The sequence below is a fragment of the Rhinoderma darwinii genome, chromosome 9 (assembly GCF_050947455.1).
Source record: "Rhinoderma darwinii isolate aRhiDar2 chromosome 9, aRhiDar2.hap1, whole genome shotgun sequence".
NCBI classification, from domain to species: Eukaryota; Metazoa; Chordata; class Amphibia; order Anura; family Rhinodermatidae; genus Rhinoderma; species Rhinoderma darwinii.
The window spans coordinates 102,696,407-102,713,697 of record NC_134695.1 but is presented as its reverse complement, the minus strand read 5'-3'; the positions used below and the strand labels follow the sequence as shown (position 1 = coordinate 102,713,697).

Sequence of the window (17,291 nt, the reverse complement as noted above, 5' to 3'; positions counted from 1 at the left end):
ATATATATATATATATATATATAATGGCAATAGGCTACATGTAGGTGGGCTGTTTCCTAGAAAATGTGAAATACTCTTATACTTGTTTTTTTGACTTTCACGGCATCCATCAGCCTACAGCAACAGATGGGAGCGTTATTCTGCCACAAACTGGCATCGTACACTGAACTAATTGGAGCCAGACTCTGCTTTATAGCACTGGATACAATCCCCCATTATGAGCTTTCTTGTGAAATTTCCAGCAAATCACTTGACTTAGGAAGGAAAGGGGCGAGTCATTCAGTGACTAGTTTGTCGAGGGAACATCATACTCATTTTTCTGTGTGCTATTATTTCGATTTGATATGGTACATTAATATTCAATGTGAAATGACTGTTTGGATCAGCCCCATTAAATATTATATCAAACTATAAATGATTATTTAAAAAGATGAACATTAAATAAACATTCTACGCTATTTATGTGGATACATGTATATTTATACCAAAAATGACAAATTCCATCTTGTCTGGAATTTAAAGGGCCATTCCACCCTTTACATATCTGAACTGACATGTACATTCTTTTAAAACGGTGATTAAGGGTATATTTACACAGTGCCGTCTTTAGGTGCAGTTTTTGAAGCCACAACCAGGAGCGGATTTAAAAAAAAGAGAAGTAGAATCTATTCTATATTCACTGTGTGAATAAGGCCCAGAGGGAAACTGTCCAGTAAAAAAAAAAACGACCTTCCCATAGGAATTCTTGTCTGACATCAAGATGTTTGAAACCCAAACTTGCATTGAGTGACAACAACAGATCTCCATCATCGTGTGTGATCTGCTGTTGTCACTGAGATTCTCGAGGCCGCTTCTTCTGTCTCCTATAGATGACATATGGCTATGATCTTAGGGGAAAGGGGGAAGAAGTGCAGCAACATGATGCGTCAGATTAGAGGGTGATGGTAAAATGTAATTGCGTTTTCAGAGTTTTACTTTTAGGGTATGTTCACATGGTTAACAAAATACAGCTGAAAATATGGAGCTGTTTTCAAGGGAAAACAGCTCCCGATTTTCAGCCATCTTTTAATCAAACTAGAGTTTTTCGCTTGTTTTTTTTATGGACATTTTTGGATCTATTTTTCTATTGAGTCAATGAAAAATGGCCCCAAAAACACCTCAAGAAGTGACATGCACTTCTTTTTACGGGGCGTCTTTTTACTCACCGTTTTTTGAGAATGAGGCGTAGAAAAACGCCCCGCCGGAACAGAATGCTGTATGAAATCAATGGGCAGATGTTTGTAGGCGTTCTGCTTCTGATTTTTCAGACGTTTTTCGAGACATTTACGGCCCAAAAAACGGCTGAAAATAGCCCATGTGAAAATACCCTAAATGTTTTTTCATGTTTTTGTACTGCTCGAACTGGAATAAATTCTCTACCCTTTCACTTATGTGCCATCAAAGAAGTGACAACTGCTCAGAGTGTAAGAAAGTGGCTGTTGCTGAGGAAGTAACTAAGAGTCTGGAAACTGAGGGATCCATAGACGTCTCCAACTGAAGCTGTCAGCGATGCCTTCTTTCCTGTCTCTTGATAGCTGTTGGTGAGTAGCTGGTCTATTAGTGCATCATATGTCTGAAGTTGGTGTCAACTTACTGACACCATATAAAACCAAAAATACAACAAAAACAAATAAAAAAAATACAAAGTAGTATTTTTGTATATTATGCATTGAACATGGGCATAACTACCGAGGTTGCAGCTTTAGCAACTAACAACTAAGGGCTCATGCACGTAGCCGTAAATTTGCTTCGCTTGTACATAGCTGTAACAGTAATTTCATAGAGGAGCATGGGCCCTCTGCTATACCTCCACATGTCTCTGATTCCTTTGGAGACATACAGAGATTATTTCCGTTGGATTCGTAGCATGTTCCATCGAACACCGTGTGCACGGAGATATTCTCTACTAGAAGCATTGCTTCTAGGGATATTTATTTTCGGCAACACTTAGTCTGACTGAGCCTGTATCACTCCATACAAAAGGTGCCTTACAGGCTCTGTGCACTTCCGTATAGGCTCTGTGCCAGTGTGCATGAGACCTTAGGGGGACCATTTCCACTAAGAGGTAAGGTGCAGTTAGTGATGATGTTGCCATATTGTTGAACTGTATGCATTATCCCTGTACTATGACATCACTGTGAGTATTATCCCTGTACTATGACAACACTGCGAGCATTATCCCTGTACTATGAGATCACTGTGAACATTATCCCTGTACTATGAGATCACTGTGAACATTATCCCTGTACTATGAGATCACTGTGAACATTATCCCTGTACTATGACAACACTGTGAGCATTATCCCTATACTGTGACGATCACTTTGTGGATGTTCCCTGTGCATTAGAGTAAGATGTACAGTGGAGGCCTATGTAATAATAAGCTTTTCATGTTCTTAACTCAGTGCTGAGGGTGATGGTGGAGCCACATTCTAAGTTTTGCTATGGGGCCCTATGCGTACATTACCGTTCAAAAGTTTAGGGTCACTTAGAAATTTCCTTATTTTTAAAAGAAAAGCACCGTTTTTTTCAATGAAGATAACATTAAATTAATCAGAAATACACTCTATACATTGTTAATGTGCTAAATGACTATTTTAGCTGCAAACGTCTGTTTTTAATGCAATATCTACATAGGTGTATAGAGGCCCATTTCCAGCAACCATTACTCCAGTGTTCTAATGGTACATTGTGTTTGCTAACTGTGTTAGAAGGCTAATGGATTATTAGAAAACACTTGAAAACCCTCGAGCAATTATGTTAGCACCGCTGTAAACAGTTTTGCTGTTTAGAGGAGCCATAAAACTGACCTTTCTTTGAGCTAGTTGAAAATCTGGAGCATTACATTTGTGGGTTCGATTAAACTCTCAAAATGGCTAGAAAAAGAGAGCTTTCATGTGAAACTCGACAGTCTATTCTTGTTCTTAGAAATGAAGGCTATTCCATGCGAGAAATTGCCAAGAAACTGAAGATTTCCTACAACGGTGTGTACTACTCCCTTCAGAGGACAGCACACACAGGCTCTAACCAGAGTAGAAAGAGAAGTGGGAGGCCCCGCTGCACAACTGAGCAACAAGACAAGTACATTAGAGTCTCTAGTTTGAGAAATAGACGCCTCAACTGGCAGTTTCATTAAATAGTACCCGCAAAACGCCAGTGTCAACGTCTACAGTGAAGAGAGCGACTCCGGAATGCTGGCCTTCAGGGCAGAGTGGCAAAGAAAAAGCCATATCTGAGACTGGCTAATAAAAGGAAAAGATTAATATGGGCAAAAGCACACAGACATTGGACAGAGGAAGATTGGAAAAAAGTGTTATGGACAGACGAATCGAAGTTTGAGGTGTTTGGATCACACAAAAGAACATTTGTGAGACGCAGAACAACTGAAAAGATGCTGGAAGAGTGCCTGACGCCATCTGTCAAGCATGGTGTAGGCAATGTGATGGTCTGGGGTTGCTTTGGTGCTGGTAAAGTGGGAGATTTGTACAAGGTAAAAGGGATTTTGAATAAGGAAGGCTATCACTCCATTTTGCAACGCCATGCCATACCCTGTGGACAGCGCTTGATTGGAGCCAATTTCATCCTACAACAGGACAATGACCCAAAGCACACCTCCAAATTATGCAAGAACTATTTAGGGAAGAAATAGGCAGCTGGTATTCTATCTGTAATGGAGTGGCCAGCGCAGTCACCAGATCTCAACCCCATAGAGCTGTTGTGGGAGCAGCTTGACCGTACGGTACGCAAGAAGTGCCCATCAAGCCAATCCAACTTGTGGGAGGGGCTTCTGGAAGCATGGGGTGAAATTTCTCCCAATTACCTCAGCAAATTAACAGCTAGAATGCCAAAGGTCTGCAATGCTGTAATTGCTGCAAATGGAGCATTCTTTGACGAAAGCAAAGTTTGAAGGAGAAAATTATTATTTAAAATAAAAATCATTATTTCTAACCTTGTCAATGTCTTGACTATATTTTCTAGTCATTTTGCAACTCATTTGATAAATATAAGTGTGAGTTTTCATGGAAAACACAAAATTGTCTGGGTGACCCCAAACTTTTGAACGGTAGAGAACATATTACACCACTGTGTTCATAAGCCTAGTAAATAAATCTAGTGCTAGGGGAGGGAGATGGCAACCTTGACCCAGTACTAAATTTTTTTTTAACGCACTGCTATTCTAATGGCCCTTTTACACGGGCCAATGATCGGGCAAACTAACATTCATATGAACGCTCGTTCCCGATCATTGCCAGTGTAAACAGGGCAACGATCAGCCGATGAACAGAGAAACGCTTGTTCATGGGCTGATTGCATCTTTCATGCGGCCCAAAAAATCGGGGAGAACTATAAACAGGGAGATGTGCTGCAGACGTGATAGAAATGCATGGAGACAAACGATCGTAGTTACAATTGTTCGACCCCATACTGAATAATCATTGCTCCATTTAAGCAAACGAGTGCTGATCAACAGGCTGTACTGTCAATCGGCGCTCGTTTTAAAAGTGGTGAACGGGTGATATCTGCTCGTGTATAACCACCTTATAGGGGTTTGCCCATCAGGGACATTTATGGCATATCCATAGGATATACCATAAATGTCTGATAGATGTGGGTCCCACCTCTGGGACTCAAACCTATCTTTAGAATGGGGCCCTCTAAACCCTGTTCTACCTTTCTTGGTTCATGCTGCCCTCGGGTCACTTCATATTTTCCGACCATTTGATCAGGAAAGCAGCGTAGCTCGCTGAGATACGCTGTATACGTAACTCCCATAGAGGAGAATGGCAGTTACAGAAGCAGTGTAGCGTGCGAGCAATGCTGTTTCCGTAACTGGCCGGGTGGCAGCGGGAACCGTAAAAGGTAAAATGGGGTTCAGGGAGCCCCGTTCTAAAGATAAGTGTGGATCCCGGAGGTGGGACCCACATCTATCTGACATTTATGCCATATCCTGTGGATATGCCATAAATGTCCCTGATGGGCAGATGGATGGGAGATTGAGAACTCCTGTCAGAGATTTTCTTTAAGTAACATCCTCACCTTAGCATAGTGACATTGATCCTAGAGTGTGAAATGTGTAATTCAGCTAATTCCGCATTGAGAAGTCTAGGAAAGCTGAGTGACAAACTGTATGGAGGCCATATTGTTGTTATCCAGCTTTTTTAGGAGCAGATATAGCTCAGGACTAACTGAATAGAATATGTAACAACTTTACAGAAAATGACTTATATTTCCTGACTTAGATCCCTATGATTCTGTTAGTTCAGATCATTAGACCCGTGACCAGGCTGGGATTTGTAGTCGTAATACAGGCGCAAAAATGTACCCGTATTATGCCCTTGTGTAATCGGCCTTACATAGAAAATGTTCTTAAAAGCTTTGAAGGAATTAGATCAGGTTTATGTTTTTTTCTGTTTCTCATTACAATTGATCCAAGCTGACAACTATAAAATGATATCAGTCTTTTTAATTTATTGTGTTTGTGTTCTGTTCTTATATATGATGTAAATGGGTTCTCTGGTTTAGAAAATTAATGTCAAATACCCTATTAGGGAATTCTGAGTTAATAGAGTGGGGGTCCTGCGTTCAGTACTCTAGATAACAGAGGGGCTACAAAGAGCGTCTCTCGCTCTGGAGGATCTGGCGACATTCATGCATTAACCGGAATGCTCATTTATTTTAATAGGAACTATGTAATGCTTCATTTTGACTGTGGTGGCACTGCAGAGATATTGAACACTTTCTGTGTATTTCCCCCAGAGATTGAAGCTGATCACTGGCGATACCAGCAGCAGGAAACCCTGTGATCAGCTTATTGTCGGGGGAGCCTCCGAAACAAAAGGGATTGTCCAAAGCTTGCTGCTTTTTTAAGTCCAAAGCTACAGAAAACTCACCCTTAGGCCTGATTCACACGAGCGTGTTAAACGTCCGTGGGACGGCCCTTGAAACAGCGGCCGTCCCACGGACCTATGTAATTCAATGTGGCCGTTCACACAGACTTTGTTTCAACGGACCGTGTGAGGGATCCGTGCGAAAATAGTACATGTCCTATCTTTTCACGCATCCCTCCATAGACTCTCAACTATGGTGGATACGTGACATCGCGTCCCGCAGCGCAGAGCACGGATGCACCTCGGACGTGAAAAACTGCAGTTTTTCAAGTCCGAAATGCGCAGCGCTCGTGTGTATCGGGCCTTACCGTTTATTGTACATGACGGACTGCTAAAATTGTATATATCCACATAGAGCTATACATTATAAATTTCTGCCACACTGCCTCCAGGTCATTGTACTCTCCTTATCTGAACATTCACACGTCAGTAATATAAATGCATGACATGTATATAATTCATAGGAAAATATATAAGATTTATGTGCAATCTAGACCATAATACAATGTGAATAATAGAATTGTGCTGAAAATATGCATTATCATTCTGGATCCATACTCCTTCACAAAATGAATTTAACCTTTTTCTGTTATTTATATTCATTAACATTTATTTTTTTCTTAATAGGTCCAAAATTCATCACCTAATATTTTACTATTGGAGTCAGAGCTCTTTCTTTTCCTGATACAGAGCTCCACATTCTCTGATTCCCTTCACACAGCTATAAGTTCTGGATACCTGTAGCTACCAATAGGGGGAGCTTAGACGATCACTTAAGATGGATTTATTGCAGATCCAACTTCAGTATGCGCCTCCTAGTGGTGGCTCCGAGCAGCAGCAAATTTCCAATACTACTGACTGGAAGAAGGGTAATTGTACTGGGTACTCCTCCATTGACTCTACCAATATTACAACCTTTAGTCCTGTTCTCCTAGTCCCATGCTACAGAGCCGCATGGGCTGGTCAATTTAGCAAAGCCCCCCATCATCACGATCAAAACTCTGTGCTGCTTTAGAAGACTCTAAAAGTAAAATCTCTGCTACGTTCAGACAGGACTCCCCATGATGGTTGCCCCTGCCATGGCCCGCCAGCAGTGTCATAGGGACACTGTGAATCAAAATCTACATCCTTAACTGTCTATTAATGTTAGGATGTCGATATTGGTGGGGATGGACATATGGACTGTATGACAGTCTTGCTTGATCACTGTATGGTCTCGGTTCCCAGATGGACAATGTTTTGGAATCCAGTTTATGTGTTGTCTTGCTGTCTTTTTTTCTTTTTCTTTTTACATTTTTGTTTTCACTGTCTTTTTATACCCCATCTCCCCATACACCCTTTATAACCCTATAAGGCTATTAACAGGGCATTTAGGCCTGATTTGCACGAGCGTGGGCGTTTTGCCCACGCAAAAAACGCGTTTTGCGTGCGCAAAAGGCACTTAAAAGCTGCGTGTGTAATCAGTGTATGATGCGCGGCTGCAAGATTTTCTCGCAGCCGCCATCATTATGACACTCCGTTTGGATCTTTGTAAACAGAAAAGCACGTGGTGCTTTTCTGTTTACATTCAGAGTTTGACAGCTGTTGCGCGAACCACGCAGTTCGCACGGAAGTGTTTCTGTGCGGCATGCGTGGTTTTCACGCACCCATTGACTTCAATGGGTGCGTGATGTGCGAACAGCACACAAAGAAAGGACATGTCGTGAGATTTATGCAACGCACTCGCGCTGCGCAAAATTCACGCACTGTCTGCACTGCCCCATAGCCTAATGTAGGTGCGCACGACACGCGTGAAAAGCACACGCGTCGCATGCGTGTATCTTACGCTCGTGTAAATGATGCCTTAGAGTGAGGTTGGAGGTCGGGTCACCCCTTTTCGGGGCGGGTGCTCTGATTAGGTAAGGTGATTTTTGTTAGGGAATATTAGGATAAGTTGTTCGTTTTCATGTACATCTCAATCACCATCCCTGTAGAAAAAATATTTCTCTTTGTTTTTGCCTGATTGATATAGTAAAAGTTACGTTTTAACTTATGTACTTTTTTCGACCACTGGGTTCTCTCTGTGAATGTATTTTTTAAAAATAACCTCTGGCTACCACCAGAGGAGTAACTTGAAGATCCTGGGCCCCTTAATGCAAAATCTATAACAGTACCATATATCATTTATAATACTGGTGGCTTTTGGGCCCCCTCAGGCTCCAGGGCCCGGGTGCGACTGGTATCTCTGCTCCCCCTATAGATATGCCCCTGGCTACCACATGGCCCACCAAAGCCTTTGCATCTCTTTGGTTCTGTAAATCTTGAGCACTGTATGGCACTGTTATTCAAGTACTGCGTGGGACTGTAATTTGGTTAATCTTTGGTTATTTCTGATTGAATCCCTTATCTTTTTCAAAGAAATGGGGAAAGGGCGTCACCAAACCTCTATTTTATGATGTCTATAGTTCCCCTTTAAATGTAAAAGGAAGTGTCATGACATTTTCAGAGGAAGTTCATAGTATCAGCCTGGGCAGCGGCACACAAGCTCTCCTTTCTGTATCCCCATGTTAAAGGAATGTGAAGACAGTAAACTTGGACGCGACAATCGTGATATTACAATACGTCAGTCAGTTGAGATCCTCAGCAACGCTGCATCTGACAAACTCAGCTCTGCTGCCGCTGCATCTGACAAACTCAGCTCTGCTGCCGCTGCATCTGACAAACTCAGCTCTGCTGCCGCTGCATCTGACAAACTCAGCTCTCCTGCATCTAACAAACTCAGCTTTGCTTCATCTTTCATCACTGAACCAGTTCTTGTAGCTCTGAAAAACTGCATTTTTGATAATGTTGCACTTGTTATCTCACATCACAAGACCACAAAGTGGTTTGCGGAGTATTATTGCATGGCCAAATAATTTCTAATTTGCACATAACAAATATTGACTAGGAAGGGCCATATGATACATACAGGTCTGCAATCGGCTGGATTTTGGCACTCATAAATTGTCTTTTCTCTCTGCCTGAGCACAATCCAAGGCTGGGAATTTTTGGATTAAAAGATCTTTCACTTCCAGGATTTTATACATTGAAACATTTGTGAAATCCTCTCACCCATGTGAATATGAACTATATTAACAGAAGAAATAATGTGTTGTGTGGTGAGCATTCACAGCATCTAAATTAAAAAATTTAGAGGATATGGCAATAAACCGGAAAATACACTAGAACTAAATTAGTCTGGAGCTTGATGGTCCAGAATTTCTGATAATCTGGTATTTTACTAATATAATCCCAGTGATTTATCAGCCAGTATTCTGCTGACAGGCGGAACAATGTTGGGAAGTCTTAATGTCCAAGTGTATTCACATGTACTCTTAGGCCTTATTCAGACGAACAGTGTATACGTCCGTGTGCTGTCCGTTAATAAAACGGACAGCACATGGACCTGTGCAATTCAATGGGGCTATTTAGACGTCCGTGATTTTTCTCACAGCGTGTTTCCGTTGCGTAAAACTCACTGCATGTCCTATTCTGGTCCGTTTTTGCGGACCACGTCGCCCATTGAAGTCTTCCGTGTACTGTCCGGGGTTTCATGCAATAGTTGCTAAAGAAATGTTGAGAAATAAATAAAAAAATCTACACCAACACTGACATTAAAAACTGATAGCAAACAGAACTGGAATACGGATGCAAAACAGACACGCTTGTCTGAATCAGGCCTTAGTGTCCTGGCAGTGCGCCACGCGATCAAATACCGACAATAAGCATTGAAAAACTGAGCTGATTTCGGACCACAACGTGTGGGATTACCCTAAGGGTATGTTCACACGGCTTATTTTCAGACGTTTTTCGGGCCGTAAACACCCCGAAAAACGGCTAAAAATACGGGGGCTGAATGCCTCCAAACATCTGCCTATTGATTTCAGTGGGAAAAAGGTACCCCGTAAAAAGAAGTGCATGTCACTTCTTGAGCTGTTTTTGGGGCCGTTTTTCATTGACTCAATAGAAAAACAGCTCAAAAACAGCCGTAAAAAACGCTAGTTTGATTAAAAAACGGCTGAAAATCAGGAGCTTTTTTTCCCTTGAAAACAGCTCCGTACTTTCAGCCTTATTTTGTTAACCGTGTGAACATACTCTAAGGGTATGTGCACACACACTAATTACGTCCGTAATTGACGGACGTATTTCGGCCGCAAGTCCCGGACCGAACACAGTGCATGGAGCCGGGCTCCTAGCATCATACTTATGTACGTTGCTAGGAGTCCCTGCCTCTCTGCAGGACAACTGTCCCGTACTGTAATCATGTTTTCAGTATGGGACAGTAGTTCCACGGAGAGGCAGGGACTCCTAGCATCGTACATAAGTATGATGCTAGGAGCCTGGCTCCCTGCACTGTGTTCGGTCCACTACTTGCGGCCGAAATACGTTCGTCAATTACGGACGTAATTAGTGTGTGTGCACATACCCTAAAAGCAAAACTCTGGAAACGCAATTACATGTTACCATCACCCTCTAATCTAACCCATCATGATGCTGCTCTTCTTCCCACTTTCCCCTAAGATAATAGCCATATGTCATCTACAGGAGACAGAAGAAGCGGCCTCGAGAATCTCAGTGATAATAGCAGATCACACACGATGACGGAGATTTGTTGTTGTCACAAACGGCGCGTAAAAAGAACGCCCTGTAAACAAAAAGTGCATGTCACTTCTTGAGTCTTTTTGTAGCCGTTTTTCATTGACTTAATTGAAAAACAGCTCCAAAAACAGCCGTAAAGAAGCCTCAAAAACCGCAAGTTGCTTAAAAAACGGCTGAACATCAAGGGCTGTTTTCCCTTGAAATCAGCTCCGTATTTACAGCAGTTTTTTGTTAAGTGTGTGCACATACCCTAAGGCCTCCTGCATACACAGTTTTGTTATGTGTTTTTTTTTGCTAATTTTAACTTTTTTTTTTCTGGCGTTTTTGAAGTCATGGGAAAAAAGTCTGAAAATAGTCATAACCTAGAGCATGCTGTGTTTGGAAAGAAATGCCACTGACCACAAAATTGCCTCAAAAACACTACAAACCAAAATGCATTTTATGTTTTACTATACACTTTAATATAACATCTGGCCACACTAAATAAACACATAAAAAATACATTAAAAACACTATGAAAAAAAGCACAAGAATGAAGCAAAACGCTGTGTGTGAATCCAGCCTTAATCGTGTATTCATATGTTAATGTTTGTTACAGTATTTAAATATGCTATGAGAAGAAATAACTAGCCTGCTTGTTGATGGTTTCCAGGAAGCCAGATATTTTTTATTATACACTGCAAAAACAAAATAAAAAATTGGAATATGAAACTAGCAACATTTTTAACAGACAACTTAAAAACACATATTTATTGGTGTGCTTATCATTATTATTTAACGAATTGTGAAATTCTCTAGGTTATGTACGTATGTATGTATGTATGTATGTATGTATGTATGTATGTATGTATGTATGTATGTATGTATGTATGTATGGTGCAACTTTCTATTTACTTTTTATTAAAAAAAAATATTTTTACTTTTTGAGATACAGCTGCTTTGTATCCTGTATACAGAGCGCTGTATCTTGCGCTGAGATCTGAATCTATCTACGTTATGAACGATGGATGACAGGCGGCTCCTGAGTGTCAGAGACAGGCAGGTCCTGCTGTCACTGAACCTGTCAGTGCAGCTGACCTGACAGATTCGGGATTCATCGCTAGATACAGCTGCTCTGTATACAGGATACAAAGCAGCTGTAAAAATAATTTTGAATGAAAAGTAATTATAAAGTTGCACTAATCACACTGATACACTGTTTTATTAAAAAAAATAAAAAACGTTTTCAAAGGTGTGCATAGCTTTTAAGGAAAGTTCTGAGAGATCCGGGAGGATATCTTTCATGGTTGAATCACTGAGCACAAGAATCATTCAAAGACTTGAGCTGAAGAGGGTTTTTATTTAGAACAGTTTTGGGAGAGTGGTTTGCTGTTTCTAATATTAGATGTTTAATAATATCCACAACCACAAGTTGCTGATCTCCTAAAACCATCCAAAACAGAAGGAAAACAACTGAATGTTCAGTCTCACTCCATTATAATCCAGAGTTTAGGAGGTAACACTATAGGGCAGGAATATACATTTGGGTAAATTTGTATGAAGTCAAAAAGCCTAAATGGTACTCCGATCAGGACCACCCCATATCGAACGTCAGACGTGCTTGTGATCTGCTGTTATCTCTGGGGAAGCTGTGGGCGGCCGCACATTTCACTTCCTGCCCTGAATGGTCACGCCGAGTCCTCTAAGTACAAACCTCTCTTTTCAGCAGCTTTCCAGTTTGGCATAAAGTGGGGTCCAGAGTGGGAGGCCATTCTCTATTAAACGGGTTATCCGGGTAGTTAAAATGTTTTACGTATTGCTGCAAATGTCCTGAAATTAAAAAAACAACCAGTACTCACCTATCCTTCCCCCCGGTGATCTACTAGCGCTGATGCACCGGTGGCAGTCTCAGTGATTGCTTACATGCAGGCAGCATGTGACCGCTGCAGCCAATCAGAGGGCTCATTTGATATATTCCTTGGTCACTGCAACACCAATCACCATGACTACTGTCAGGATCGCGATGTCGACTAAAAGCCGCTAGTGTCATCCTATTGAAGAAAGTTTATCAGGACCGAAGACACCCAAACCCCCTAAAATATTCATATAACTCTTATACAACAACCCTCAAACACCAAGGAGATGGCCACGTTCAGACGTGGCAGAATTTTTCAGCTGCAAATGTTGGTGCAGATTTGGGGCAATTACGCAACGAATCTGCACCAACATTTGCATATTTGACAGGTAATTCAGACGTTGCAGATATCACAGCGGACGCCACAGATTTCAGTTTTTGCATTGCAAAGGCTGAAATCCGCAGTGAAATTCCGCTTCTTCTCCGCAATGTCATGAGCTGCTGCGGAGGGAAAATTCTGCACCGCAGCCTGATTTCCGCACAGTTATTTTCTGCAACGTCTGAACTAAGTTTCCTAAAATTGTATAGAAACAAATGTAAAAAACGGCTGCTGCAGAATTCCACTGCGGACTTCAACAATTCCGCGACGTCTGAACGTGGCCTATAAGGTATTAATCGTACAGCTTCCTTCACACACACTTTATGTGTGCCATTTATTTGCCTCAAAAAAACTCAAGTTATTGAGAAAATGGTACATGCGGTTTTCAGGACGTTTTTGGTGGTGTTTTTTTGCTTACACTTTGTTCTACTACCTGATTTTTTTTTAGGTGGCGTTTTTCACATTGCAAGTATGTGATGAAAAGATTATGTTATGCAAAGTTTCTTCCTTGCAACACGTGATAAATTCTGAAAAATGCCATTAAAAAGCACAACACACATTGACACTTTTTTGAAGAGGTAAAAAAAACTATGGAGGGCTAAAGAGAAAAACACAACTGTATTCTTGAAAAAACGACAACGACAAAGCCAGACTTGCTGCGATTTTGTAAAAACTACCCGCCAAATACGCAAGACAAAAAAAAAGTCAAAACGCCACCTAAAAAAAGGCAGGTTTGTAATCCATTCTATATTTCCCCATTTGCCTTCCAGCCGACATATTGCCACAGCGGTTTTTTTTAACCACAAAGAATGCCAGGAAAAAATGGCATGTGAAGGCACCTTAAAGAGGTATTATAATCACTTTCTGATCAGTATGGGTCCCTGTAAAGCACCACTCCTGGACATGCAGGGACCTTCAGCATGTCCCTATTTAAGAGAACTGCTGTGCAGGGAAAGACTGTGAGGGGATGCAACGCTAAACCAACGCTGCAGCTGCTTCATTCTCAGGATTGGTGGGGTCCCGGCAGTCGGACTCCCACTGATCAGAAAGTGGTGGCATTTCTTAGCTCAGACACCCCACCCCCAAAGAAAATGGCTGGCACCCCAGGTGGCGGCATCACCACCAACCCCTAGAAACGGCCATAGTGGGATCCATTGTTGGACTGAGACTGTTTTGGACGCACCAGGGAATTACGACTAAGGGCCCGTATCCCCCACCATAGTTGTGATACACTTCAGCTCGGTTAGCCACTTATATATTTCCTATGGAAATGTTGGTGAATGTTTCCTTTTCTCTTTTGCCGAGATCCAGTCCTCTAGACAAATAAAATAGTGCAGGAGAGCGGATCTCCCCCAAAGGTGAGCAAGGATGTGAGTAGCATTTACCTCAGAAGACATTCAGGGGTGATAATAGTGCGTCAGAACTAAAAATGACAGAAAAAAAAACCCATCAAAAATAATAGCAACAAAACCGCAACAAAAATGCATGTAAATACATTATTCAGCCGCAACATAAACGTGTGTGAATGACTCCTTACAATCTCTTGCATTTTATTCTTGCGCGTCCTGCACTTGGGTATGTGGGACACTTCTTGCCATGGTCCCCTGGGCACTGCTCAGATACCCAAGTGGTCAGTTTAGGGCTGATTTTCCACATGGAAAATAATTCCCACCTTGTAATTTATGTCCTAATAAAGATACATTGTTGGTTGATGGTCGGGGGCACATCTTGCCATGGGGCATTTATCATGATGTATACACTTGTAGACGTGAACTATAGGATCCGGTATGGATATAAAAGTCAGTACCGGGACCAGCAGAGTGGCCCCACAGGAGGGCACATACATGAGGGAGCCTGTAACATGGTGCGGGGTGTTATACGGAGTGTCTGCTTGTGTCACTGCTTTCTTACTACATTCCCACCCAGAGGGAGGAGACGCCTGAGAAACACAAGAGTCACACACAGACTGGAGATCATCGCCGCCGAGGGAAGGAGACGCTGAAAGTGCCAGCAACATGACCTGGAGCTGAGGAATCTGCAAGGAGAGACGTCCCAGAGACCCGCAACAGTGCCCGGCTCCTGAGGAAACACCACGACCGACTACAGAGGAAGCCGGGAAGTGAGAGCAGTGCATTACCCGGGCGCTGCACCCACACGCGACCCATCTGTGCCCCCTCTCCTCACATGGAAGAAGTGCTGTGCGGGGCGCAAGTCTCCGGGTAGAGGAGCCTGAACTGTGAGTAAGAAGTTCACTGCCAGTCACTCCGGTGCCTCAGTCCATGTGCTGCCAGGACGTTATAATATCCTATAATACTCTAGTCTGATACTGTGTGCAATGGCTGCAGCGCTGTGCACGGGCATGTGTGTGCTGAGAACATGTACCAAGATGTGTGTGTGTGTGTGTGCTGATAACAGCACCAGCATTATACCACCTGTAATATACCAGCACCAGCATTATACCAACTGTAATATACCAGCACCAGCATTATACCACCTGTAATATACCAGCACCAGCATTATACCACCTGTAATATACCAGCACCAGCATTATACCACCTGTAATATACCAGCACCGACATTATACCAGCACCAGCATTATACCAACTGTAATATACCAGCACCAGCATTATACCAACTGTAATATACCAGCACCAGCATTATACCACCTGTAATATACCAGCACCAGCATTATACCACCTGTAATATACCAGCACCAGCATTATACCAACTGTAATATACCAGCACCAGCATTATACCACCTGTAATATACCAGCACCAGCATTATACCACCTGTAATATACCAGCACCAGCATTATACCACCTGTAATATACCAGCACCGACATTATACCAGCACCAGCATTATACCACCTGTAATATACCAGCACCAGCATTATACCAACTGTAATATACCAGCACCAGCATTATACCACCTGTAATATACCAGCACCAGCATTATACCACCTGTAATATACCAGCACCAGCATTATACCACCTGTAATATACCAGCACCGACATTATACCAGCACCAGCATTATACCACCTGTAATATACCAGCACCAGCATTATACCAACTGTAATATACCAGCACCAGCATTATACCACCTGTAATATACCAGCACCGACATTATACCAGCACCAGCATTATACCACCTGTAATATACCAGCACCAGCATTATACCAACTGTAATATACCAGCACCAGCATTATACCAACTGTAATATACCAGCACCAGCATTATACCACCTGTAATATACCAGCACCGACATTATACCAGCACCAGCATTATACCACCTGTAATATACCAGCACCAGCATTATACCAACTGTAATATACCAGCACCAGCATTATACCACCTGTAATATACCAGCACCGACATTATACCACCTGTAATATACCAGCACCAGCATTATACCACCTGTAATATACCAGCACCACCATTATACCACCTGTAATATACCCGCACCGACATTATACCACCTGTAATATACCAGCACCAGCATTATACCACCTGTAATACCAGCACCAGCATTATACCACCTGTAATATACCAGCACCGACATTATACCACCTGTAATATACCAGCACCAGGATTATACCAACTGTAATATACCAGCACCAGCATTATACCACCTGTAATATACCAGCACCGACATTATACCACCTGTAATATACCAGCACCACCATTATACCACCTGTAATATACAAGCACCAGGATTATACCAACTGTAATATACCCGCACCGACATTATACCACCTGTAATATACCAGCACCGACATTATACCACCTGTAATATACCAGCACCAGCATTATACCACCTGTAATATACCAGCACCGACATTATACCACCTGTAATATACCAGTACCGGCATTATACCACCTGTAATATACCAGCACCAGCATTATACCACCTGTAATATACCAGCACCGACATTATACCACCTGTAATATACCAGCACCACCATTATACCACCTGTAATATACCAGCACCAGCATTATACCACCTGTAATATACCAGCACCAGCATTATACCACCTGTAATATACCAGCACCGACATTATACCACCTGTAATATACCAGTGCCGACATTATACCACCTGTAATACACCAGCAGCGGCATTATACCAACTGTAATATACCAGCACCGACATTATACCACCTGTAATATACCAGCACCAGCATTATACCACCTGTAATATACCAGTACCGACATTATACCACCTGTAATATACTAGCACCAGCATTATACCACCTGTAATATACCAGTACCGACATTATACCACCTGTAATATACCAGCACCAGCATTATACCACCTGTAATATACCAGTACCGACATTATACCACCTGTAATATACCAGCACCGACATTATACCACCTGTAATATACCAGCACCAGCATTATACCACCTGTAATATACCAGCACCAGCATTATACCACCTGTAATATACCAGCACCAGCATTATACCACCTGTAATATACCAGCACCAGCATTATACCACCTGTAATATACCAGCACCAGCATTATACCACCTGT

General features: G+C 42.1%; 1 protein-coding gene and 1 long non-coding RNA gene across 3 annotated transcripts in view; one reads left to right on the top strand and one right to left on the bottom strand.

Moving 5' to 3' along the window:
* Positions 1–1,521: 1,521 nt before the first annotated feature.
* Positions 1,522–17,291, top strand: part of CPNE2 (copine 2) — a 120,221-nt gene continuing 104,451 nt past the window's right edge. The window contains exon 1 of one of the 2 annotated variants that reach the window (XM_075838675.1): positions 1,522–1,580. The gene's annotated coding sequence lies outside the window, so the exon portion shown is untranslated. Of the gene's footprint in view, positions 1,581–14,653; positions 14,994–17,291 lie in introns of those variants that run through there. The other variant, XM_075838673.1, reaches the window with a different exon arrangement.
* Positions 11,038–17,291, bottom strand: part of LOC142661277 (uncharacterized) — a 201,637-nt gene continuing 195,383 nt past the window's right edge. Inside the window, exons 3-5 of the long non-coding RNA XR_012850685.1 lie at positions 14,143–14,180; positions 12,238–12,353; positions 11,038–11,221 (exon numbers count right to left, since the gene is read on the bottom strand). This is a non-coding gene — a long non-coding RNA (uncharacterized LOC142661277). The remainder of the gene's footprint in view (positions 11,222–12,237; positions 12,354–14,142; positions 14,181–17,291) is intronic.